We start from the raw sequence: 26,868 nt of genomic DNA, 5'->3' as shown, positions 1-26,868 counted from the left end.
GGCTGATCTTTGTAATTAAATTAGCTACCATATAGAATTTAGTGTTGACAGATCACTTTTAAATTCAGGGGTAAAAGCAACTAGAATCCAGTCTCATTTTCAACTTTAATTACGCCTCAGAATTTCTTGGAAGCCACAGAGAATTCTAAGTGGAGATGTCCTTTAAAGAGGTTCTTTAAAACAGACATAATTTTATAATGCTTCCTATGTTTGCTTAATAAATAGCTCTATTGCATTCTGAACTTTGATATGAAATCTTTCCACTTGGCCCATTTTGGATATTATATCATGTAAAATTCTGAGCACCAGAGAGATACAAGAAATGTAAGAGTATATGTATGTGTAAATATATATTTAATTATCCTGAACACTTACGTACATTTGAACGTATAAACATACACGCAAACACACACATTTATACATACTTATTATATGTGGTTTTCACATCTGCTTATCTAACGATAAAGACAATCAAGCCCAGTGTTATAGCACTAAAAGTGAGAGGTCTTGTCAATTTATATATCTTAAGTTTTCTTACCTGAGTAAAGACATTAATTTTCTATATGCCATAGTGCACCAAGTTATCATCATGGTTTTGTAAATACAAATTGTACAACTACCCAAAATAGCACTGAAATAAGTTCAGAAATGGTATCTTTCTTAGTGTTATTCTCAGGTTTTAAATTCACTTTTTGTTGAAAAACACTTTCTCAACGCAATGAGCATCATCCCTGCGAAAACTACTCTGTGAATTCAGCATTCTGCACAAAAACGCAGTTTAATGACAGAGTTTTGGTTTTTGCCAGGGCTTCAGAAGTTAGTGTCCCTGTTCCTTTAATATTTAGACCCTTCAGCGAGGCGGCGAACAACGTAATAACAATTCACATGTCCACTGTAGTTACAGTGTTTTGTAGAGTTCACACAAGCCGGAGCAAGTTTCAAGCCTACACCGAAAGATGGGATTTATTTCATAGTGTGAAAAGAAACTTCCAACAATTCTATTTGTCCGAAACTGTGAGCACGGCAAGCGGAGAAACTGAAGATTAAAGTCCTGCCATCCCTTCTGGTTGCCTAACAAACCAGGTGAATAGCCAGGATTCCTCTCTAGGGTGAGGAGATGTGTGTAGACCAGTCAGATATGACCAGGACCCGATCGCAGTGGCCAATTTCAGCACCTGGCCTGGGTGCTCTTTTGTGAAGTGAATTATCCACCCAAACTTCTTTCCCCTCCTATAACTTTCAGGAGGGACCCAACTGGGTGGAGGACTTTGGCCAGAAACACACTTTCCATCACCTAAGAATCCGAGCGGGGGAAATGCTTCCAACGAAGAGATACTATGAAATGGACAAGGGCAGTAAGGAAAGTTTGTTTCCTTCCTTTTTAAAGAAAAAGCAGAGCATCATACTTACGAAAGCCGCCTTCCAAATCTTCTCTAGAGAACAAGCTCTGGGAACTGGGAGCCTGCAGAGGAGCAGAGATAAGGTGGCAGCGGGACTTCCTTCCTCCTCCCCAGGCCGAGAGTCATTGTTCCTTATCTGCCCTGGCCTCCGAGGCGCGCGGGGAGCCAGGGAGGCCTGGCCTCTGACCTGCACCGCCCTCCCCTCTGGCCTCCGCGCCCGGGCTGGGGGTTTGCTCTCCGCTGCTACAGCCGCCCGGCCTGATAGCGGCCCGAAGATTCATTAGGGACTGTCTGCGAAGTGCTTGCAAGATGAAGAGGGTTATATAAGCCCGCGTATTATTATCATCACACACCCCCATAGAACCCAGGCTGCCAGACAAACAAAAGGCAGTTCCAAGAAGAGGAGGAGCAGAGGCAGAAGTTACACTGGGGGTGAATTTCGGGACACTGCTGAACTGACTGGAAAAAAAAAAAAGGCAACCCAATATGTGTATGCAAAGCTCGGCAAACAAACAGTGAGCTGCAGCTGGCCGGCCGGCCGCGGGGGCAGGCTCCTCGGAGGGCGGGCGGGCAGCGCTGCCGGGGCTGCCGGGCGTGCGGTTCCGGCCCCCCCCCCCCCCCCCCCCCCCCCCCCCCCCCCCCAGCTCCCCGCGCGCCGGCACAGTAGCCTCCTGTGGCGGGATGTAGTGCCTGAGGAAGATGTGGTATTTGGAAAGGCCGGCGTTCCAGAGACCAAGTGCTTCGTAAACACTGATGTTTCTGAGACTCAGACCAGGTGCTTCTGGTGCTTCCCTTGGTTCCCGGGCTCTTGTTTTCCCAGCGATGGTTTGCAGGGAGCTCCCCGAGCCAGGGCTGAACCCTCTATTTTCATCCTCGAGTTGTGATCTCCGTGGGGTCTCACGCTTTTCTCTGTGGGAGCGATAGACCAAGCCAGAGGGTTCTCTCCGCCCACCCCCCCGCCAGAGGCCAGAGCTCGGGTCTGAGAAAGTTCTGATTCACTCTGAGCGTCGGTCCTTCCTGCTTCCCTCCCTCCCCAACTTTGCTACCTCCTCTTTTCTTCGGATGGTTGTTATTCTGCCCGGATGGTTGTTATTCTGCCCGTTCCAGGCACTGCTCCCCAACTCCCCCCAACTCCCAAGGAAATTTCTCATCTTGGTATTCGAAACTTCCCTGTGTCTCCACACTCCTTACCAACTTCCCAGGCCGCCCTCGGCCTCACCTACCCCAACACATTAGAATATGAATCATACTCTAAAGATGGCCTTCCAGTTCCTTCGCTTCCTAGCCTTACTCACATCCTCCACCTCAGCCTGGAATGTCTGCACTCCCGTTTCCTTCAAAGCTTAGCTGAATCCCAACTTCCCCACAAAATCCTTCCCAAAGTTCCCCTCTTTTCTCTCTGCTTCGCTGCCCTCGTTCCTCCTGTGCTGAGTGCCTTCATAGGTTCAGGGTGCCTTATGTGGTCCCCAGGATGGCCTAGGACACAAGGAGCTTAATGAGTGTGTACGAGCGTGGACTGGATTTAACTGCCGGCCCTTGGACCTGATCGTGCCTGGGCGTCAGTCTTGGAGTGCAAGGGTCCTCTCACAGTGAAAGGGGCCGGGTCTAACTCCAGCAGGCTCAGGTGAACGCTGCCACGTGGTGGGGAGTATTGATCCTGGAGCCCGGCCATAGCCTTATGGGGGGGTGTGATATCCTTTACTTTTGCTATGTTTGGAAATTTTCATAAATTTTAAAAAGAAAAGGGAAGCTTCATAAAACGGGGAGGGGAGCATCCCAACTCTACTTGAGTCAGCTTCCTCTGGGATGTGTAAGTTCGTGAGGGGAACAGGATGGCTGGCGTCTACTTGAGCCTCTGTTACTGCACATTTGGAGGACCTATAAAGTGGCGCTTACTTAATAGGATGCCAGGAAAATTCCCCAAAGGTGAGATTTTTCAGAAAGCAGACTTCTGGGATGCATCTTATGGGGGAAAGTCCTCCACTACTGAAAGAACGCAGGCTATCACAACAGCAGGTCCACGAAATAACAACAGCTCTCTGGTGAATTGTTTTATGATACAGGGTGAAACATAGACCGTGAGCTGTCAGGTACTGCATTTCTTGTGGCTTTGTACGAAAGTGTTCTTAATGACGTTTCCCCTGTTATTCTTTGGTGAAAGCAACGTGCTTTAAATTCCATCTGTGGTGGTTGGATCGACCTTGGTGTCATTTAAGAGACTTGGGATGTGTCTACACAGTACATGTTCTCCAATACATACTAAATATTCAGGCAATTAGAAGAATGCTCCCGCCTCCACTGATTTGGAACAATAAAAACCAATTCAGGTTCTAAAGAGAAATGTTAGCCTCAAGTTCTTGGGGTTTTGGCTGCAGGAATGACAGAGGTCTCTTTGCAATTTAGTAGTTCATGGATAGGATCTTTCCTCACTTTGTCCTGCTCAGGTCAGAGCCATATGTTTATTATAGCTACCATTTATGAGGCCCTACGAGGTTCCAGGCACTGGCTAGATGCTTTACATGCATTCTTAACGTAGCACTTGTCCTAAAACAGAGCGATTTTTTTTTTTTTTTAAGATTTTATTTATTTATTTGACAGAGACACAGTGAGAGAGGGAACACAAGCAGGAGGAGTGGGAGAGGGAGAAGCAGGCTTCCCGCTGAGCAGGGAGCCCGATGCGGGGCTCGGTCCCAGGACCCTGGGATCATGACCTGAGCCGAAGGCAGACGCTTAACGACTGAGCCACACAGGCGCCCCAAACAGAGTGATTTTTATCTTCACTTTTCAGATGGAGAAACTGGTAACACAACTAAGGAAGTGACAGGATGAGGATTTGAACCCATGTCTATCTGAACACCCAGCCTACAATTTTTCCATTCTGCTGAAAGCTGGCAGGAACTTGAGATAGTTGCTCATCTGGGTTCTAACGAACCCTAGGCTTTTGAGGAAGTGCCTTAGGAATCGTTGGGGAAGAACGGGGAAGGAGGAAATGTGAGGGAGAGGCCAGGTCAATTGGACTTGGGCTCCACTCATTGGACTCAAACTAAAAGCTTCATTTCTCTTTTGTAGAGTGACTTTAAGTTTTGTTCGAAACAAGGGTTTTGCTACTAAAGAAGCATTTTAAAACTCTTGGTCTAGTTCAACTTCCTCATGAAAGAGTACAGAACTTGGGGCCCAGAGAGATTAAATGCCTTGCCCAAGATTTTATAAACAGGGCTGGCATTAACATCAGATGTCCAAGCTCCACCTGAAACCATTGGTCTCCCCATATGCTTTATCTTTTCACTTGTTAAATAGCAGGGAAAGGGAGAGATAGTTTGACCTGACTTCATTTCCTGACAGAATTCTTCATGACAAATGGAAGGCAGAAACACCTCCACTTCAGCAAGCTAGACCATCTTTGGCCTTTTGGCTCTAAGGCTCAAGTTAGTCAACATTCACCTTTGACAAATTAAAATCAAGTGAGGAATTAAATATGTAATTTGTCTGGATGATATCGGGCTCTCTTCCTCTTTTCATTCAAATCCAAGTGAGTAGCAAAGGATACCATGAATCATCTAGCTAATTATATATATAGGCTTGGCCTGAGAATACTCTCGCTAGAAAACCGTTTATGTCTCCATATTTATTAATCCAGTCAGAAGCAGCTCTCTTCATATGAGACTCAGTATGTGTGGCAAAGATTTTACTCTTAGAGGGGCCAAATATAGCCAAGGGAAAGTGAACTCCCTGCCCTCCCGAGTGGGAAAGCCTCCGCACCTGGCGAGCTTCCTTGCAGCTGAGCAGCTGTATCCACCTGGTCCTCAAACCAGGGAAGTTTCGCTTCCCTGTCAGACCGCGCCGTCCCTGAAACAAGCCAACCAGATCCCGCCCTGGGAATCAAGGTACACCTCACCCTCTTGTTACTACAAAGCCTGTCCCCCACAGCCTTTTCTTGTTCACTCTGTTCCTGAATGCAAACTCTGTGTGGCTCTATGGGCCTGTAGTGTCTTCCTCGCCTGGGCTGTGAGTATATGAGACTAACAATCCGCTGTTGATCCCATGTGCGCAGTGTCAGATGTCCTGTGTTTGGTCATTCTAGAACCTTAGGTCAGGACTTTCCTCACCGTCAGGGTGAAGAGGAGGTGAACAAAACAATGACCAGACATGAATACTAATACTCAATGGAATTTTCAGAGAACTGGTGCCAAACATCACTTCCTTTGGAGTGTTGCTAAGTGTCAGGCTATTTGCAAATAGGAATGAATTTTAACTGAAATTATGTCAGCCAGAACTGACCTTTATTAATTTCAAGGCCCTAGAGCTTTCCCATCTGCTCGTTTTCATCTTTATCATTCTCACCTGGAGATTTTTGGGAGCAACAGCACTGTTCTCCTTCCTGAGGTGACTTAAGGTTAGCCCTGCCTAAAGGCAAAAGAATCAAAAGATGACCCTTCCATTCCTGTCATTTAAATCTTTACTAACTGCATTCTTTCGGTAAAATGTAGCAGAAAGAATTTTTCTCATCTCCACAGACAAGAGATTATAATAAACAGATCTTTCCACCCCCCCATCAGAAACATTCCAATATTAATATATTTCCAAATTCTGAGCCCTAGAAACAAAGCTTTAGATGTAATTTCTTTTCCTATTCATGAGATTTACAATAGGAAGGTCATGTTTGTACTAGATTTTGGTTTGAAATTAATCTTCTTTTCTCCCCAGCATTTCTATAGAATCCAGGCATTTCATTATTTAGTCATTTCCAAATATTAAATGCTTGTCATTCTTGAACAACGATCTAATCTTCCCTTTATGGGTGGAGAAACAAAGTTATGGAACTTGCAAATCATTGCCAGGGCATAGATCACTCTAAAGGTTATGGCTACCCATTGAATTTCTTTCCTCCACACATTCTTAGACCACAAAGTAAAACCATAAATTGTTTTGTAAGCAGCAAGTATAGCATCCTCTGACTATTAGGAAGTATTCACTAAAAGCTCATTTGCATTCTGCCTTACAAGAGAAACTTTATGGGGCAAATAAATACATTCAAACTCCACAACCAAGCCCAACGCCGAGGCTGTGCTAAAATCACCCCCCCCAACACCCTCTTTTCTGGCCTGTGCCTCATATGGATCAAAATATATTCTTAGTTCAGTTGAACAAGGGTTCATTTAAACCACATCTGCTGCTCATCAAACCTCTATTTTAGGAGTGGGGAATTCTTTTTCAGAGATAGATTCTGTCTGGAAGGTCTATGGCAGCAAATAGTCCTCATTAAATTTCACAACATTTTACCAACATATATACAGTACCCGCTTTTATGTGATTATAGAACCCAGGCAAAACCCTGCACCCCCACTTCAAAGGATTCCTCACTTGACTAATTCTAAAGAGTAAATTGATTTTCTCATCATTTGTTGTATTTGACAATAGAAAAGCTGACGCAGCAACATTGCTAACATAACAGCTCATTTCTATTCAAGGGGAAGGAATTTGCGTTAATATTCTTAATGACTGGCATCTTTATGAGAAATGTGAAATCATTTATCCTTAGCAATAACCTGACTGGGATTAAGAAGTACTTGGTACTTAGAACGGAAGTTATCTGTCAGGAAAAATTATTTAGACTGATGCAAATTAACTGAATAAATTGGCTTCCTAATTATGGTGTATATATTCAAGTTTGTTAAAACTGGTTTGAACTAAAGCATTTGGAAAGGATCTTTCAAGAGTGATCTGACGTTCTGTTGGAGGAAAAGATAACACATTTATTTCACATTTCCTAAGGATTTCTGGAAATGATTTAAGAAGCAAGGGCATGTAAATCAAAGGAAAACACATTAAGTAAGCATGTGTATGTCTTGCTTATTTGGAACGGTGATAATGCCTTACAGAAAACATGCAGCAGCATGTGCATCGCAATGCCCTAGATTCAAAATCACCAATAGTGTTTTCCTGGGGGGGCGGCGGGTGTTTCCCGCCCTCTCAAGGCTGGCTTGGGCATAAGCCCACCAGACAAATCTAAGAGATGAACACTTAGGCTGGCCCTTAACAAGCAACGTACAGACCAGTCTGTATTCTGTAGGAGTTTTCCACCCTTAATGGGCACAGTGTTGCACACCAGTTAACAAGTTTTTATTGGAAGCTCAGTCTTCTCTTCCTCGCCAGCTTCACAGCCAAACTTCATTTAGCTTTTTACCAAAAAACCTAGTAAATTGTGGGAAGAAGCACTTTACCAGCATTGGAGATTTAATGAGTCTGGAAAAAAAAAAAAGGTGTAAATTGCAGGAAAATGTAAACTGCTTTCACGTAATTAATGACGGGGTTTTACTATTTGGCATTTATACAGAACTTTCTTTGGAGAGACAGCATTGATTTTGGGAGACAAACTGACTTGGGTCAAATTCTTAGCTCTACAGGTGTGTGGTATTTCCATCTAGTTCCTTTACTTATAACTAGAATGACTAAGAAAGCCTTAATGTGAATAGCAGTATCTATCATGCACTAAGTACTCAGTATCGTTCAGTTTCTCCTCCTTTCCTGAGAGTCTTTTAGGGAGTTCATGTCTTAAGCATGAGTTTGGTATTATTTGCCCTGGTTGAGTAAAAAATATATTCCTTTTTTTCAGTAAGTGTTAGCCAAGGGGTGATCCTATCAACAGCTGCCTAGGTTTCTGTGTTTAAATATGAATATTTAATTATATAAAGGAAAACAATAGGGATATCTTTAAAAAGGCAGTGATTGATAATCATTAGCAGTAACACGAATGTTACTCTTGTGACTTCAGCCTGGGGGACAGTTATTTAGGGGATCAGGTAAACCCAGGGTGTTGAGGTTTGTGTTAGAAATCCCAGCAAAGCTTTTGCTACAAAACAGTGGGTTAGAGAGACGTAGAAAATATGAACAGAGGGAACGTCATCCAGGAAATTCAGTATGTGTCAAATTCAGATTGTCCCCTCCAGTGTTTTGGTGAGCAGGCAAAGGAATAAACTGCACATACAAAGACATATACACCAGAGAGAGGAGCTGGGGCAAAGCGCAGGTGCGCAGATCGGGCTGAGAAGATGAAGAGAAAGCAGGAGCTATGTGGGACAGAGACCCGGACAGAGTCGACTGCAGAGCATGCACTCTTCGAGGGATGCTGGTGGAGGATGTGCGGAGACCGAGACAGGAAAAAGCCTCATTCTGCAGAATCTGCAAGTACCTGTGTCTGGGGCTGGCAGGTGCATTAGTAAAAAGAATGAGAGACTAAGAGCCAGAGCCTGAGGCAAGGATGGTGGACAGTGAAGGGAATGATAATGGGCCTTTTCTGAGAGGAACTGCTCTATGCTTTAAACCGGTGCCAAGCTGAGTAACCTGAGACCTGATATGTGACTGACTTCCATGAATGCAGTTTTTACCCTGAAATTTCCTTACATTGCAGTAAGGTTAAGTTGTGCACTTAAGGTGTCTGTGTGCTGTGCTCTTATGAGGGGGCCAGGATGGGAGTCATATTACTAATGGAGGAAGGAAGAAGGTGAATGTGGTCTTCTCACTTCTCAGCTCACCTAACCATTCTTATTTGAGGAAAAATGTATACAGATGAGTATTATTGAAAACTTTGGAGTGGGAAGAAACCACAAAAGGGACGGCTGAAAGTGTGGGTTGGAAGAAGAGAGGGAAAAATGTATATTGTATATCCTACCGCTTATCCCAAGCTCTCCTCTTTTCTGACTGGTCCCTTCCTACATCATTGTTCAGTGGGTGCCAGTGAGGGCACCTTATTTATTTTATTTATTTTATTTTGTATTTATTTATTTGAGAGAGAGAGAACACAAGCAGGGGGAGCATCAGGCAGATGGAGAGGGAGAAGCAGACCCCTCGCTGAGCAGGGAGCCCGATGCGGGGCTCGATCCCAGGACCCCGGGATCATGACCTGAGCCGAAGGCAGACGCTTAACCGACTGAGCCACCCAGGCGCCCCCTGTGAGGGCACCTTAGAAAGTCAGCTGTGTTCACTTTTTATCCCAATCGGTTAGAGCAAAGAGAAAAATTATAAAGTCCAATTAGCAGTAAGACTGAGCATCTCTTTTTGTCATATAGACAAGAGATGATCATCTAAGAGGTTATCCAGACAGTCAAAAGCCACATCTGTCCAATTATCGACAGAACAGTTCAACGTTCCAGGGAAAAGCCTTTTTTAAAAATGTGAAATTTGTTTCTTTTATTATTTTTTTCTCTCTGGCTTTGAAAAGGTGTGCTTTGCTATAAACCTGAGGTTTGGTGAATTGAACCAATTTAATTTAAATACTTTGTGTTTAAGTATTTAGATCATGACATCTTAAAAGCTTTTTAGAACATCATTCTTTCACTTAGCAAACATTTATTGAATGCTTCACATGTGTCAGGGGCCGCTGTTGATGTAACTAAGATGTGGTCCTGCTTTTTCATCCATACGCTTTTCCATACAAAGTTCTTGGAAAGCATGGTGTCACTCACAGAATTTAAAAATTACTGGATATATGATATAAGAATTGGTTAAACTATCAACCAAGCTTAAAGAAAAAAAATAGAAATGTGGAATAAGGATGATTTCGTTCATTAAATGGGGTCTGGAGTAGTCCAGGTGCTGACTTGGTCCCTGTAGGTCAACCATATCAGTCACGTGAGTCAAGCTCTCAGATCCCGTTTCCTTGTTCACATGATGGGGACTCCAGGTCATAGAGTTGTTGAAAAAAATTAAATTAGATGATATATATATAAAGCACTTACTTGTACATGGCAGGTAGGTACTTAATAAATCTTAGTTGTTATTATTTGTATATTAGTAAATAAAACATAGGCATCTTTCTCAGTCATTTTGTTCTTTAAAAGAATGTCTTTCTTTCTATGGCTAAATACAACATGAGCCCAAGAAGATTTAGATATGATCATTCAGGGTATAAAATGCATTGGAACATCAAGAGGATGTATTGGAAAGAGTACCGGTTCAGTAATTTTAGGACTTGAGTACCTGTCTCTGGAATAGGACTGCTGTTTAGTGGCTATGAATAATGATGATATGATACCTTCATAACTTGTTTCTTAATCTGTAAAATGGGTCCAATTCTGCCTGTGTTACCTACTTCGTTCAAGGAGTTATGAAGATCAGATAAAGTAGGATTGTAAAAATGATTTGCAGTGGGTAATATGATAAATAAGTTACAGTTAAATAATGAGTTTTCCTGGGCTAGAGTACTGATTATTGGTGATTGACTGGAGAAAGATGTGATTGCGGTTTATAAGTACTTGAAGTAGAAATTACTTTTCAATTTATACAGAAATAAATGATAAGTTTGGAGGAAGTGTGGAGAAATAGAACACCTGGATTCTAGTTCTTCACAGTGCCTCAGATCAGCTCTATTTGCCTATGTGAATTATTTAACTCCCCGGTGTCTCTCTAAAAAAAATTTGTATTTGAAAATAATTACCAAAAAACCCCACTGAGGTCTGTGGAGTTGAGCTAACTTATAGAAAAGTTGCAAGAATAATTTACTCAGGTTCATCTGTTGTTAACAATTTGCCCCAATTCCTTTATCAATTGCTCACTTGCTCTCTCTTCCCTCCTCACTGAAATACATACATATATATATATATATATATATTTTTTTTTTTCCCCTTGAACTTGATGACAGTAAGTTACATACATCATGGTCTTATACCCCTAAATATTTCTCAGTGTATATTACCTAAGAATGTTGCTCTATTTCTAATTCTTTAAAAGGAGCACCCATACTTAGTTGTGTGACGTGCTCCACAGGGTTGTCGAAATCAGCTAAATGTTTGACAGCACTGTGGAAAGTATAAATTGCTATATAAAATCAAAGGATGTTTATTTCCTAAATTGGGAAAAATCCAATTACATAGAACTTCAGAGGACTTACAAGTTGTGGTGGAGTACAGACTGAGAAAGTGCATTGTGTATGTCTGCAACAAGCTGAAGATGAGAGCGAACTTTCGAGTCTCTGTGGTGAGTGAGAGAAACAACAAAGATGCTCTCGCACTTGGCGACAGAACTTTTGAGTTATATTCCTCCTGCAAGGGCTTGAATCTTTATGCTGTTTTGTTTTTTTTTTTACTTTAACTGTTTGCCATTCTGGGGTGGTATTTTTTGGTGGAGATTATGAGCATGTTCGAGAAGGCAGAACTAGAGCGCTGTAAGGAGTTTAGTTAGAGCTCAGCTTTACTTCTTCAGTCCTCCCTTTAAGTAGTGAACGTGACCTGTTTTATTGTCATTATAGACAACAGCTTGAAATACAAATAGGAAAAAGGAAAGCTCAACGTGCAGGCTTAGTTGAAGATAGTATGAACTAAGTTTTCTCATGAACCAAAGAAATCATTTTCCTAGAAACCCTTTTCAGCGTTCGCTGTCATAAGGTTTAGCTCTGTGACAAACAGGTAATTATTCTGCCACATTATCTTTACATTCTCAGCAGAATTCTCCCTTTCATCAGAAGTTGTAATACTGGTAAGTTTGATTTCTTTATAATTCCAACCAGATTTGTGATCACATTCTCCAGTGGAGTGAAATATGACCAATAACTTAAAAATATTTGTAAAAATACTGCTTTTCCACTCACATATTTCTTTCATTGCCCTGAAAATCATAATGGCTTCCTTTGGATACTTACAACAACAACAAAAAAAGGAAATCTAGAACACATTTTAGAAACAAAACTGTTTTTCAAAAAGTCAAAACCACACTTAAGTATTCTAAATTAATCTTTTATTTTGCATTATTAAATTGTTATTTTTTATAATACAACACGAAAAATATGTGAATGACTAAGAAATACATTTATAATCCAATAATGATTGATTTTACTTCCCTTATAGATAAATCAATTTTAAACATAAATTATACAGATATATAGTGGTATACACTCATGTAATTTATTAAACTATGAAGAATATTGCTCTTAAACTTCTCTTGGGAAAATTCCAGTACCTGAGTAAGGATTTCAAATGTTTATTTCTCAATGAGGTGATGTTTCTGAGGAACAGCTCAACTAATGCAACAAGGTTTCCTTAATACTAAGAAAATGTGATATATTTTGAATCACTTGAAGCACGGAGCAATGAAATAGAAGTTAGAAGACATGAATTCTAATGCTGATTATTTCACTCACTGCCTCTTTAGAGTCAAGTTTGTCCTCTCTCAGATTCAGTTTTATGCGATGCAGAAATAACGTATATGCTTTGCTTACTCCAATATTCCAATGATTTAGTTCAAGTAACGTTTTCCTCCAATGTTTTGAAGGAATAATGATTACTATTGTCATCATCATTTGGGTAGCATCCTTTTAGCATAGGTTAGAACATGTTTCCACAAAGAAGGTTCTCTACACTAAAACTACATAACTTTCATATGTAGCAACAGTGCTTGGGTATTTGTGTGAGAGTGGATTTTCTGCAAGGAGTATACTTGAAAAATAAATGCTTTTTTTTTGGTATTTATTCCAGTCTCAAGAATTCTCTACAGTACCTGATTATTCATCATAGCACTCAGCAAGAGGGTCCATGGTCACAAACAGAGCTGGGCTCATATCTTCACACTCTTGTTAGGTCCTAATATACAATTGACACATGAACTCCCTTTGGTCCTGGTAGAATTTCACCGACTTGCATTTCTTGGTGAAGCCTAGCTTGTAGAAGTTTCTCTGGTAAATATGAGTTTTGTGATTTGGGGTGGGTCTTTGAATAGCCTCTAGGCCTCAGTTTCCTGGATTTTACTTAGATGATCTCTAATGTATACCTCTAACATTCTGTGTTTCTATAGTAATTTATATATCTTTCCTGGAAAATCTATCCCTAATTCTAAAGTATTTTTAACAGCTACAAGAAAAAAGATCCAGTAGCTTTGACAGAATGTGTGTTAACTTCCTTTTTCTTTTGTGTAATTTAAAGCCTGTCATCTGACTGGCTAATTGTCCTACAACTGAGAATTCAACGCTTAACCAAAGAATTTTTACAATCAAATCCTACTACAAAATAAAAAAGAGAGAGAGAGAGAAAACCAGGATGATTTATTATGGAGTTTATAGGGCATTTTAATTGATGCTATTCTACAGGTAGTGAATATATTCATTCAGATGGCACAAGTCTATATATCTGTCACTATCTCTGAAATTCTTGTCTAGCCATAATTTTACAGGTCCTTAGAAACAGAATTGTCACAAACTCCTCAGTTCAGCTCTCAACAGAAATTAATTGATAACATAGAATCCTGAGTGGTTGGCACGTGAGTGACACCCAGCTATACAATTTCACATCTAATCAAGGAAGATGGGAATTCTAGTTGGCCTATTGTCTATTTGAATCTGTTTCTGGATGTAATCCAGCTGGCTCAAATGCAGCCCTGGAAAGTGATGTGGGCAGAAGATGGAAAAACAAAAAATTAAACCAGAGAACCAGCACATAAGAGAGTACCTTCCACATTATCCAAAGAATTGCCTGGTGTAGCTGTGGATTTGCTGCTGATTAGTTTGCTAAAATTTCTCCATAACCAAAATGCAGTTTTCTATCCCAATTGTCCTTAAAAATCTATGAAGAATAATGATAAATGCAAAATTGTACCTAATTAAGAGCTAAAATTATATGACAAGATTTTAAGTGGTGAACACCTATGAGAAGGAATAGTTCTATTATTGGAATAGTTAGGAAAAGAAAGTTCCAGGGACGGAATGGGGGTGATTTTTCTTCAAGAATGGGGTGAAATTTGGACATTCAGAAGCATGACGGGAGGACAGCCCCAGCCCAGAAAGCAGTATGAGCAAATGCTTAGTAGTAGAAGTAAGTGGCATAAATTCTAGAGCTGCTGCATCAGCTTTCGTGAAGGGCAGAAAGTGTAGATGTAAAGTGGGGTGGTTATAGTGGAGAAGATTATGCAGGTCCCTAAATGCTGATATCTTCTTTAGACTGGACGCTGTAGAAAATGGACAGATGGCTGTTTTAGGGTAATAGCAGGACATGGGGAAAGAGCGCTAGAGGACGGTCAGCTTAACGATGGTGTGTAAGAAAAGTGGGATTAAGAAAAAGATAAAGAACAGAGCTCGATTTAGCATGAGGTGATGCAAAACTGGATTAAAGTCCTTCCCCTTCCCCTCCTCCCCCCACCACACCTTTTGGTTTCAAGGAGAATGTTTTCTTTATTTAGGCTTGTTTTAAGGGAAGAGCAGAGTTTGCCAGTAAAGAATAATGTAATCTAGATGAGGGGGGGTGGGGGGTGTGGGGGTGGGGGAGGGCAAAATAAAGGCAAGGAGGTGGTGGGGGGCATGCTCCCGAAAGATTAGCTGATGTGTTCAGCATAACAATACTAATGGTAGCCAAGTTCTAGAATCCAGGTTTTTGATGTTTTTTCCACTGTACCATCCTAACTATAATACTACTGCATCATTCAGTGAATTTTATTTCATTGAGAGTAACATTTTAACTTATTACTTGCTCAGCATGAAATATGATTTACCTGAAGCCAATGAGGCAGTCCAGTGGTATATTCTAAGCTTCCACAGGGGTTATGACAGTGGCAGAAGCAATCGTAGGAACACCTCCAATTCCACTTCTGAGACTACAATAATGGTTGATCAGAATGGTAGACCAACAACGGATAGCTATTTTTGGAGCAAAATGGCTAATGAAAATAATAATTGTTATATATGAAACATATAGAATATTTTCTTTCTGTTTTTTGTCTTTATTTTGGTGTCAAAAAAAGTGACTCTTACAGAACATATTTTGACTTCATTGATATTTTTCCCTCTTCCTCACCACTTAATCTTTTTTTTTTTTTTACAAGGACCACACTTCTATTCAAGACATCTTTGTCCCTTTGAGGTGGGTCTAGAAGTTGAACATGTAGGGGTAGAATCCTGAATTGAAATCAGAATTTAGATGGTCTAAAATTAAGAAATTTACGAATATCAGCTCATGTTCCATACCCCAATCTCCATGCAAGCACACTAGCCCACTGACCTAAGGGGGTACGAGATGAAGAGATCTGACCTGGTCGTAAGCTTGGCAGCAAAGCCCAACTTTTGTGCTTGCTGCAGATGACGTTTATTGATCTAACTATGGCACTTGTGTATTATATCTTTTCCCCTTGGTTCATTAAACTGGATGTCTCATGGAGTACCAATTAAATCATTAGCCATTAATAGCTTTCAAATATAAACTGGCTCATGCCAATTAGACCATCATGCATGGCAACCCTGAATAAGAAATGGATTACAGGTGCTGTTACTTAGGTTGGCATTTCTCCCATAAGAACCAGGGAACATGGTTCAGAAAACTCAGTTGAGTAAAATAAAACAGGCCAAAGTCTTCATTAAAAACTTGAATAGCACCCAAGCCTCTTTTGAGGAACCAGAATGCTGTCAAGTCTCCACAGGTCAATGCTATTCCCACAAATTTCTAGTAATAAGACTACATTTTAATTCCAATTCTTGCTGACTCAAGTAGTGCATTCTTTCAATCATGCTGCTCCCAACATCGAGTGCCAGAGTTTGAAATGGCAAATACAATCTTCTACTTGCAATAAAATTATACCTAATCCTGAAAACTATTCATCGATTTAGTAAAAGGAAGTGACTAAAGCATTACTCTCCTATTTTGAAGAGGATCTTAACATGAAGTGTGGCTGAACAAATAAAATAAAAGGGTGAAGTGAGAGGGGATAGAAAGAAAAGTAAGGGGGTGGGGAAACCTTTCCCAAACCTTAAAATTAAGAATGATTTGTCTTTATAGTGAATGCAGAAGGGAGTGTCTGTATCATTTGTAAAACAAATCATTCATACATTCTGCAAAAGGATGTCCAACTCATCTCTTCTAAGGTAGAATCTGAGGTTTCATGAACAGAAGCAACTTAAATATTTCATTTTGCCTTGCCTCGAGACTCTCTTTAAATTATATGTCCCTCTCCACCAGCATTTTCTTAGTTGCAAGAAGAGAATTATAGGTATTCTAGAGAGGTAGTTTGTTATTCTGAGTTGAAAATTCATTACTTCCCCCAGAGTTTAAAAACACTATTTTCTTAATCTGAGAGAAGATCTTTTTTATCTAAGGAAGATGTCATTAAAAAAGAAAACAGTTAAGGGACGCCTGGGTGCCTCAGTCGGTTAAGCGTCTGCCTTCAGCTCAGGTCATAATCTCAGGGTCCTGGGATCGAGTCCCACAACGGGTTCTCTGCTCAGCGGGGAGCCTGCTTCTCACTCTGCCTCTCCCCGCCTCATGCTCACTCTCTTTCTCTCTCTCTCTCAAAGAAATAAATAAAATCTTTTTTAAAAAGATAATTATGCATTCTATCTTATGTATCATCAGTGATCAGAAAATTTGATTTCATGTTTATATTATTGAGCATTTATATACACACATATATTTGCCATGTTTGTATTATAAAGTTATCCCAGGCATAGTTATTAATTTACAGATACCAGATAAACATTTGTTCCATAATGACCATTGTCACGTTGGAAATTTATGGTCTACAAAATGAAATTTTACTTCCAGCACTCCCATTCCCCTTTGGTGGTGTCACCATCCCCGTTTGCTGGGTTTGATACTTTCAGCGTCATTCTTGTGACTTGTCTTTCTTTTGTCCTCTATTTGACCAATCACCAAGTTGTTGATACTGTTATTTATTTCTTCATAACGTTCCTTACACCCATCCTTTCCTCATTCTCAACATTGTCATTGGGACTGGGCAAACTTTTTTTTTTTTGGACTTTTGGTACCCTCCCAATTGTCTTGTTCTCTCTCTCTCTCTCTTAATCTCTCTCTCCCCATTCCTGAAAAACCTACTGCTTAAACTTCCTAAAGCATCTGTTTAAAGTCCAACCTGTCTACTTGATGTGTCAGAACACTCTAGAGTTTAGCCTAATGTAGCTCTCACATGACATGCTTAAGACAGAAAAGGGTGCAGAGTAGAGGCATTAGAGGATCACACTCTTTCTCCTCCTCCTTGCTCTTCTCTTCTTCTATCTCTCCTCTTTCCTCCTTTTCTCCCTTCCTTTCTTCCTTCTCCTCTTTGCCTAGTGACCGCCTTCATTGTATTCCCAAAGTGCATCTATGCAAGTGTGCTGGTTCAAAAATGCTGTGTCTTTTTTTTTTTTTTAATGTTTTCCTTTATTTATTTATTTTTTTAAACATTTTATTTATTTATTTATTGGAGAGAGAGAGAGAGAGAAACAGCATGAGAGGGGAGAGGGTCAGAGGGAGAAGCAGGCTCCCCGCTGAGCCAGGAGTCTGATGTGGGACTTGATCCCAGGACTCCAGGATCATGACCTGAGCCGAAGGCAGTCGCTTAACCAACTGAGCCACCCAGGTGCCCCAAAAATGCTGTGTCTTAATGTGAAATTGACAGACCTGGCTTAAGTTCAAGTCCTCACCCAAGTGGAGCTTTCCACCATCTTGGAAAAAGATATAGCTGTGGGAGCACTTACTGTGGTCTACGCCCTGTGTTAAGCATCTTACTTTGATTATCTCACTTAACCTTTATAACAACCCTTTTTGGTAACCGTATCTCCATTTTATAGAGAAGGAAGCTGAGTGAAAGTGAGGGTAAATAAACTGGCTCCACACAGTTTGTAAAGATGGAGATGACAAAGTCTGGCCCAGCTCAGGTTCCTGCTCCTCCAATAGGGGGCTCTGTTGACGTCCTTTATATTTAATTTGAACAAATAATTGATACTTAACCACCACATTCTTTGCATTACTACTAAACAATTGTTTGTATGCATGTCTTCTCCTCACAGCTAGGCTAGATATTCCTTCAGGGCACGGATGGTGTCCTATATTGTTTTGTATTCCTCTGCACACTGGGATAGAAATACACGGGAAGCTCTCAAATACATATGGAATAAACAAATTAACAATCGATGGAGCTTTCTTAAGCTTGTTCCTTTTGGCTCCAATTCTATTTAGAAGGCACATCATGGCTATTCCTTAGGGCATTAGCTCAACTGCTAAAAAGTCATTTCAACTGCTTGGTATTGAGTATATCCCCCCAATCTTTTTTTACTAAATATAGATATTATATATGAAAAAGATGGTGACAACACATGTGAGGCGTCTAGGGGTCTCAAATAACAAATATTACATCACCTATGCTTTTATTCATCTGCTATATTCAGAACACTTTTCTTTCTCTTAGCAGCATGAAGCTCTCAAGAGAAAAAAAAGGAGCACGTGACTTGCAGGGGCCGCTTTGCTGGGATGCACTTCTTATACATGAAAGTTAAAAGCCGAAGTTTCAAGAATATCTGGACACAATGCCAAGCACATCTGTTTGCTCAGAACTTCTATTCAGGGGAAGATTGATTATTGGCAGGTGAAGGTTAAGAGGGAAGCTTTAAACTGGCAGGAAGTCTATTCAGAGGACATGTTATATTATAGAAAGGTGATTTTGGTGCTAAGCCATATTAGTGATATGAGTTTGAAGATAATATCCACAGGTGCACACTTCTAAATTAATTTAATAAATGCACACTTGGCATGCAGTTAATCTTTTCTCACCATGACTCTCGTATAGCTAGTATCTTATAAGAGTCTAACTTTCAGTTTTATTTTAAATTAATATAGCAGGTCTTACAACAACATGCCTGAGCCATAACAACACACCACGAAACTGGACAACAGACAAAGCTCTCTGCAATTCTGATTTCTACTTTATCCATTAGGAGTGTTTTATTATTGCTCAGAAAAGTGGGACAACTCTTAGGCTGGTATGGTTTGGGCTTCTTTCATCAAGCGATTCAGAAGGATTCTCCTGAGTTCTTGAGACAAAGTGGTTTTCAGTTTTTTATGAAGGGAAAAAGTTCATAGAGTATTAGCTCTATTTGCAGATGGGAAAAACTGTAACACAAAGTCATACTAGCTCAGGGTTTCAGTTAATTGTAGCAACAGCACTAGTATCTAGGAAGAGCAATCTGTGGCTGAACTGAAGATCTGGGTAATGCCAGCAAAAAAAAAAAAAAAAAAAGAAGAAGAAGAAGAAGCAGCAGCAGCAGAAATACGTGAAGGTCTATAAAAATCTATATCAGAGCCAATGGCTTAAGAACAGAAAATTCAATTATTGTAGTTTTATAACATGCTTGGGTGTGTGATAAAACAAGTCCCCTCCCCATCTCACTATGGTCTTCTTCTCTTACAAAAATGTCGAGGCTTGCTCATGAGTTTATTACCCAGATGAACTTTAGAATCCTTATTTTACATTCAAGCAGAGTCATCTGGGCTCTTACCAGTCCCCCAACTCTGCTCCCACTGCCAGTCATCTCACCTTGTGTGAAAATGTCATTAGTATTACACAAAATGTGGAGATTAATTTTGGGACACTTTACCTCTTACAATGAGTCTTTTTTTTTTTTTTTTTTACCCAGAAATATGGTGTTCATTTATTCTGTATGGCATTTTAATATCCATCTCCCCCACTACATTTAATAGTGGTGTGTCCGAGTCCCTTGGATTCACATTTTCAAAAAATGCAGAAAGAGTGTCTCACAGATTTGTAGCTCTGCAGTTAAAAAGAAAATCAGAGTATAAGGAAAAGTTTTACCTTTGAGGGTGAAGTGGAGAGCTACATTTTATTTATTTATTTTTTAATTAACCAGGTTTAACAGATGATTGTGCAGTAGTACAAGGATCACATATTTTGAGGGCAAAGAGAGCGCGGTTAGTTGCTGCAGCTGAGGGGAGGTCGGGCAACATAACTGTCAATGAAGGTTCTCTAGACATGTTTGCTGGGGGGAGGGGGGATCTCCAGAAATACTGCCCTTTATCCTAGAGGAGTTCCAGTTTCTTTCCTCTCCCTGGCCTGGGGCAGGTGCAGACCAGATGACCAGGATTGGAAAGAATATCCTTTGATCTGTCCCAAGATTCTGAAGACTGCAATTGAATGACGAGTGTCCACGGACGTGTTTGTGAGGTGGCACTCAGTGCTTTGTGAGATCATTTCTCAGCTGGTTGCCCTTCTGGGGAAAGGGCACAGAGAGAAGGCTCAGTGTGTGATGGTGGGTGCAGAGTTTGGGAACAGAACAGAGCTCAGGCTGATTGCTTTCAGCTTTTTTGTGAAATTTGGTTTGGAGGTGAAGGACGGCGAAGGTCCAAGCCCCTTGTTTTGTCTAAATGGTATCTTGCTTTACCAACTACTTCTGGAAGCCTGACCTGACTCCTACAATGTTTTGCCAAGTTATTATTTCTTTCTAAATAGTGGGCCCGAAGGAAGGAAGAGGAACACATGACCCTGTGGTGAATTCAGCTCCTTGCTGGGGTCCACTGCTCCGTCCTTTGTTTCCCCCAGTGCTGCAGCCCAGTGCCTGCTCTTTATGATCCTTTAGTACAGGACCCAGGACTCTGCTCCTCCCTGCGAAGTGTATTCAACTGTCACCATTGTCCCCACAGATCCATTAACTCAGTTGCTCCAAACTCCTAATGTCAAAAGCGGCCACCTCCTCCATCTCCCTCTCCCACTCCCTCTCCCCTCCCTCCCTCTCCCCTCCTTCCCCATCTCTCCCCAAGTCCACCAATCTCACTCTCTTGAGCTCCCTTCCCCTACCCCTGCCTTTGGTGGCAAGAAAGGAAAGACACACCATAAATACATGAAATTAGTGACTTACAGAACTGAGGTGAACACAGTCATGCATCCTGGATCTGTATCTATACCTACCAACCTTCCTTCTCTCCCATCTATTGCACATGCGCCAAGCTAGGTGCTTTACGTGTTTTCTTCACAACATCCTCAAGGTAAAGAATTCTGTCCTTGTCAGGGGCCTGAATGGTAAGTCACCTGTCCAAGGCCACTCAGCTACAGAGAGGTGGTCCCTGGATTAGAACACAACTCTGTCTGAACCCAAAGACTGTACTCGCCTGCTTCCAAAATCATGGTTGAAATTTTATACCATAAGGGGCAGCCAATAGCTGTAATTTCTACCATAGTTACAGAAAGCTGAAATAGATGGAGATCTGTCATTATAATACTCAAACTTAATTTGGGGCAATAATTCCACATTCTGTTTAAGTGGAATTTTTTCTAAGCTACCCCAAAATACAACCAATCGGGGTCATCTTTTTTTCTTCTTTTCTCTCATGGGTGGAGATGGCTATTAAGAGCTGGCGAATAGGTCTAAAGAGGGGTAACCAGAGAGTAAAGTGCCTTGCATGTTTGAATGTCCCTGTGAGCTAGTCAACACACACTTATTAGTATCTTCCATGGGAAAGAAAAGTGGACCAAGCCACTCCCTGTCTTAGGAGACTTCACCCTACCCGAAGAGTCAAGGGATAAAATGGCAAAGTAGAAAACATCATAAGAAGAAGGTGAATGCACCAAGTGCAACCCATGGATCACTAATGGTCAGCTTCAAGGGAAGGAAAACATTGTGAGATGTGGTGGTTGGGGGAGGCTTCTCGGAGGAGATGGGACTTAAGTGGACATTTTGAAGGATGAGTTTAGAGAGGTGAGGAATGTTCCACACACAGCCTCACAAACGTAGAACCAGAAGGAAGGGTGCCCACGAGGACAGACTCTCGTTTCGTATACAAGCTAGAAAACTGGAGTGGTTGGGTTCAGAGAAGAGACCAGGAGGGGGTGGGAGCCAGAGAGGCCACCTGGGCTTCAGGGAACAGGAGACTTGGGCTGTCATGTTGATTTGGTGGAAGACACGGTTGGAGAGTTGGGACCAAATAACAGATGGCCAGCATGTCATGTGAACTGCACTCCGTGGGTAATGACGGCCCACGTAGTAGGAATTCTCAGGTCAGAAATGCTTTGATGGAAGCAGAGTTCTAGGAAGCTCAGTCTGCAGGGGTGGACAGAAGAGGGAAATGGAGGCAAGCAGACCTGCTAGAAGGCTGTCGTAATGACCTACATGTGACGCGATCCTTCTGGAACGGTGGCTGCAGGCCAGATATGAGAGATGTTCTAAAGGAAGGACTCACAGAATTTGATGACACATTAGCTATGGGGGTGAGGAGGATATTAGAGAGAAAAAAAAGCTAACAGGCTAATTCTCCTCCTTCCCAACATATTGAGATAGAATTGAAAATACTTTAAATAGGAAACACATTTCAGAAATACTTTTTCCAAAAATATCTTCTTTCAAATGCCCCCCTCCCCCACCCCCCGCCCAGGGATCTAACCTAAAGTAAAGGTAAATTTACCATATGACCATAGAATTAATTTCATACATGAGCTTCTTTTCCCTCAAAGTCAATAATGATGCTAAAAATAATAATCTATTTAGAGTCCGCACCTTAAACATTTTAATCCCCTTAAACGTACTCCACGCTCTCTACACAAAAATATTGTACAAGGAAAAAAGAACCAGATGTCCTGACCTGACCCACCGGTTGGCCTCATCCACATGGCAATAGTTGGAGAAAGCTCAATACTGAGTGTCACAAATCTTGCTTTATGGATTCGTAAAGAGTAAACCATTTTAAATCTAAAATACAAAAGACTGCAACCCCCTATGCATTCCCACATGGACATACAGTCAGGAAAGGAAATGCAAAGTGTCACCCTTGACACTTGTCTCTACTATTAACTACCACAATAGAAAGGACCACAACAGTCTGCCCGAAGCCACATAAATTTCCTTAGAAGGAAACAGAGAAGAGCCCCCTTAATTCTTTGATGAAGGTTCCCACTCATAAGCTAGCACGAGGTCAGTGAATATTTGGATTCATGTATTTTAGTTTTCCACTCCGCCATAAAAGTGGATTTTGCAACTTACTGAATTGAGCTTTCAGATGGCTTTTCGCCTCTGAGATAGCTCACTGCGTGCCCAGATAGCAGGACGCATCCACAGTGCAAATGGAGATCTGCACTCCCGGTTATTTTCCCTTCACCGGGAGGACCAGCCTCGGCGCTCAAACACTTTTCCAGCTGTTGGGATACTGATGGGAACTTCATGTGTGTTACCAGCTCAAGTGCTGTCAGGAAGAAACCAAATGTCAAACGGAGGTATGTAGAAGTCACCATAAATACGTCTCTGAATGTTTACCATCTGGAACCGTCGATTTAGATTTTGACAAGCAACTGGAATTGCCCTGTGGGCACTGTCTTTTAAGCAGAGCCTTTTAGTTGTGCTAAGTAACTTCATACTACTTTAGCCTTGCAGGGGGAGGGATGACACACCCCTTTGCCTTCTCAAGGTGTGAATTTATTATTTCTCAACCCTTCCTTTTTTGGCTCCATCCTGCCTAATCCTGCATACAATGGATTTTGTGTGGGGGGGGTGGGGGGTGGGGAGGGGGTGGAATTCTCCCAGATTGTCAAAATCCTGGGCAGGCAGCCTGGTGGTCAGTCTGCAACATGAATGACATCTGCTGTGGGGCTCCCACCGCTAAATGGAGCTTGGCTTTGTTAGATGCCATCACACCGCATCTCCGTCCTGTGAGGAGAAATTTTACTTTCTTCCGAAATACTTCTGTGAGAGTGAAACATGGCCTGGGTGGTCAGCACCGTACCTGCTACCTGTTGTGCTTGGAGTCCCAATCCTAACAGAACCCGGGATATGAGTTTGCCTTTCTGTCTTTATTTTTTTAAGCCCCAGTTCCATTGTAAAGCCATAATGGAATGACTGGAATTCCAGAAGACTTCAGCTTATGAACTTAGTCCTATTTGGGTTATGTAATATTGGGAATCGGATAATACTCGGACGTAATAACTGCCTGGTTATTTATGAGGAGACTTTCTCATCGAAGGCTTTGAGACTATAACCAGAGAACACTGTGAATCGCAACTAAACACCATACTGAAATATTGTTTTAATCATAACTTTTTAAAGAGAAGATGAAAAAATATCAACTGTCTGGCTGCGAGAAAAAATGTATACTACAAGTGGAAACGTAATTTTACAGGCATCGTTATGCAGTTGAATACAAAATACACAAAGCTCTAGCCATATATCCTGTTGTTCAGCCTATTAAACAGCTCCTATTTCAGAATAGCTTCTACACAGTTTTATTCATTGAATTTCTCACCTGCAAAGGGTAAGGACAGTGTTGGGTTTCTCTACCGAATGTGAGAGCCCAGTAGGAGCAAGAACTCCCGAGCACCACAGGTATATGAACATGGGTGTAGGAGGGCAAGTCTGTCAGGGGCCAAAGAAGTAACTCACTGACTCACCTAGCTCGACCAAAAATTTGAAAAATGAAAATTTTGGTTTTTGATCCCTGTACCAACAAGGCATCGGTTTGAAAGGCCTTCTTTGTATCACAAATTAAACGTAGTATATGCGCCCCATTGTTACACTCAGTTCAATGTAATTTTGGTGGGTGCTGCCGGCAGAGTGGTTACGGTACCAGCTACGCGCAGATATGATGACAGCTCATTTTATGTTGCTCAGGCACCGGATGACCATTAATTTCCAATGACTAATTTATAATTAAAACCTTTTTTTTTAATGTTTGTTTATAACCCAGCCAGAAAATCTATTTCCATTTAATTAACACTTCAGATAGCCTGTTTAAAACCTATAAATGTAGTGACTTTAATGATCCATTACAGAGATGCGACTTTAGTTTTCAATGACTTTTAAAACTTTCACAAACAGATCTGCAAATGAATTACCTCCATCAGCTCCCTGCAGCTGCAAGAGGATAAACTCCGTTAAAGAGCATTTTCCTACTTCCTCCTTTTCTGCTTTTCTTCTAGCTCTAAGCATTTTTGTTTTTAAAGCCGATCTATCAGCTGCTCAGAGGGCAGCTTCTTCTCTTAAGGAGTTTTCAATCTCCAAATTTTGCTAGAAACCCTTGGGTCCATCGTAAATCAGACATAATGCACATTTAAAAAATCGGTTAAGAAAGCATTTCCATCCCTGCCAGCAACTCAGAAATAGACTCCTAAGAGGATCTTTATAAACTGAGTGGTAAAATGCAGCAGTTTGGAGAGTGAATTTTAATTCTGAAAGCTAAAATAAAGGCTTTCTTGGCCTGATCCGTCCTTTATGAACAATTCATAGCTCCTGTTTTGGGTAGGTAACGAGACTATTAAAGCGTACAAATACCGCTCCAAAAGACATTTTCTTAGCTACACCTTCAAGAGCAAGGCATGAGGAGTGTTAGTTCTATAAAGACAGCCAAGCACCAAGCTATGTTCACTGTTATCTGTCCACCATACAATAGCAGCATTGATAGGATTGCAACAACTGGCTTTGACAAGTGTGCTGCGCTAGCATTCCATTCAAAACTATGTTAAGAGAGAGAGAGGGAGAGAGAGAGAGGGAGAGAGAGAGAGAGAAGCGTTCAGTGTCTTTTACTTTACCTGAAAAAACTGCCTTTCTTGTGGCTGCAGAAAATGAATTCCTCCTCTTCTTCTTCCAAAAGCCAAGTAGTTTCCTTGCCTGCAGCTCTCACTTGGAGAAGACCACACAGCTCCAGCAAGGCAGCCTTCCTGCTCCTAATCCCCACTCGAATGTGATGACACACACTAACCCCAACCATCTGGTGAAACACGTCCTCAAGCACTCAGCACAGTGGTGTCTCAAGACGGGCTGCCCAATCCAATTGCTGGGGCTGGGTGTCTCTCACCGACTGGAGGCTGAGGGCAGGACTGAAACTGGAGGTCTGAGAACTCCCAGTCAAGTAACCTGAGATTTCAGAGAGAAAGGACGGCTATAAAGAGAGGAGAAGTGGGAGGTGCTAAAGAGAAGGTGGAGGGAATGAATTATTCTGGTGGACAGTTGTGCGTTACTTTTCACAACTCCTTGTGCTCCCCGGGGACGACTGGGACCCTCCGAGGGATGCACAGAAACACTAAAAATCTTTTCCTGCCAACCTGGGGAGGGCAATCTTCCCAGCGAGGCACCCCCCCACACACACACACATACACATACACCACCACCACCCCCAGGAGATAAAAGATTCATCCTGACATACTGATAATGTGTTAATGTAGGAGTAGTTTGCACTGAAATGTGACATCTACATTTGGAGATCTAAACTCCTACCTTCCTTTGATTAGATCATGGCTGCCTCCAACATTCCAGGAAGAAAGGCGGTGGGGGCACAGCTAAGAGCAGAAACTGGTCTATTCCCACATACAGCTCTTCACTGTTTGCCACAGGCTGAACTTCAGAAATAGTCAATGAAAATCATTTTAGTTTCTCCTCATGTAAAATAGCACACACTCCCACAGATAAAGGTGGCTTTTTTAATCACTTGCTGCTTTCACAGACATCTCTTTGTAAAAGCACTTGGTACCAGAGGGCTGCACTCTGTCATTGATTATTTTTATTGGCTTCTAGTTAATTGCACTTATAATGTCCATATAGCTCAAACAGCTCATTAACAATTTTGCTTTGAAATGTTTTCAATTTTTGGTCATTTTAATACCTCCTTCTCATGTGCATTTCTTTCTTTCTTTCTTTTTCTTTCTTTCCTTTTTTTTTTCTTTTTTGAGTTCTCTGAACTGTTTTCCAGAACTAATTACTTTGAGAGCAGTCTGAACCAGAAAATGGCTATACTTGTTACAA

At 41.4% G+C, this 26,868-nt stretch overlaps 1 protein-coding gene across 8 annotated transcripts in view; it reads right to left on the bottom strand.

Annotated features, from left to right (window-relative positions):
• SULF1 (sulfatase 1) overlaps positions 1–26,424 on the bottom strand; it is a 176,208-nt gene extending 149,784 nt beyond the window's left edge. For 6 of the 8 annotated variants that reach the window (XM_032421532.1, XM_032421529.1, XM_032421533.1 and 3 more), the window contains exon 1: positions 25,659–26,125. The gene's annotated coding sequence lies outside the window, so the exon portion shown is untranslated. Of the gene's footprint in view, positions 1–1,410; positions 1,901–25,658; positions 26,126–26,343 lie in introns of those variants that run through there. The other 2 variants (XM_032421530.1, XM_032421531.1) reach the window with 2 other exon arrangements.
• Positions 26,425–26,868: the final 444 nt, after the last annotated feature.

The sequence above is a fragment of the Phoca vitulina genome, unplaced genomic scaffold (assembly GCF_004348235.1).
Source record: "Phoca vitulina isolate PV1807 unplaced genomic scaffold, GSC_HSeal_1.0 scaffold25, whole genome shotgun sequence".
Taxonomy (NCBI): Eukaryota; Metazoa; Chordata; class Mammalia; order Carnivora; family Phocidae; genus Phoca; species Phoca vitulina.
This window is presented reverse-complemented; position numbering and strand designations above follow the sequence as displayed.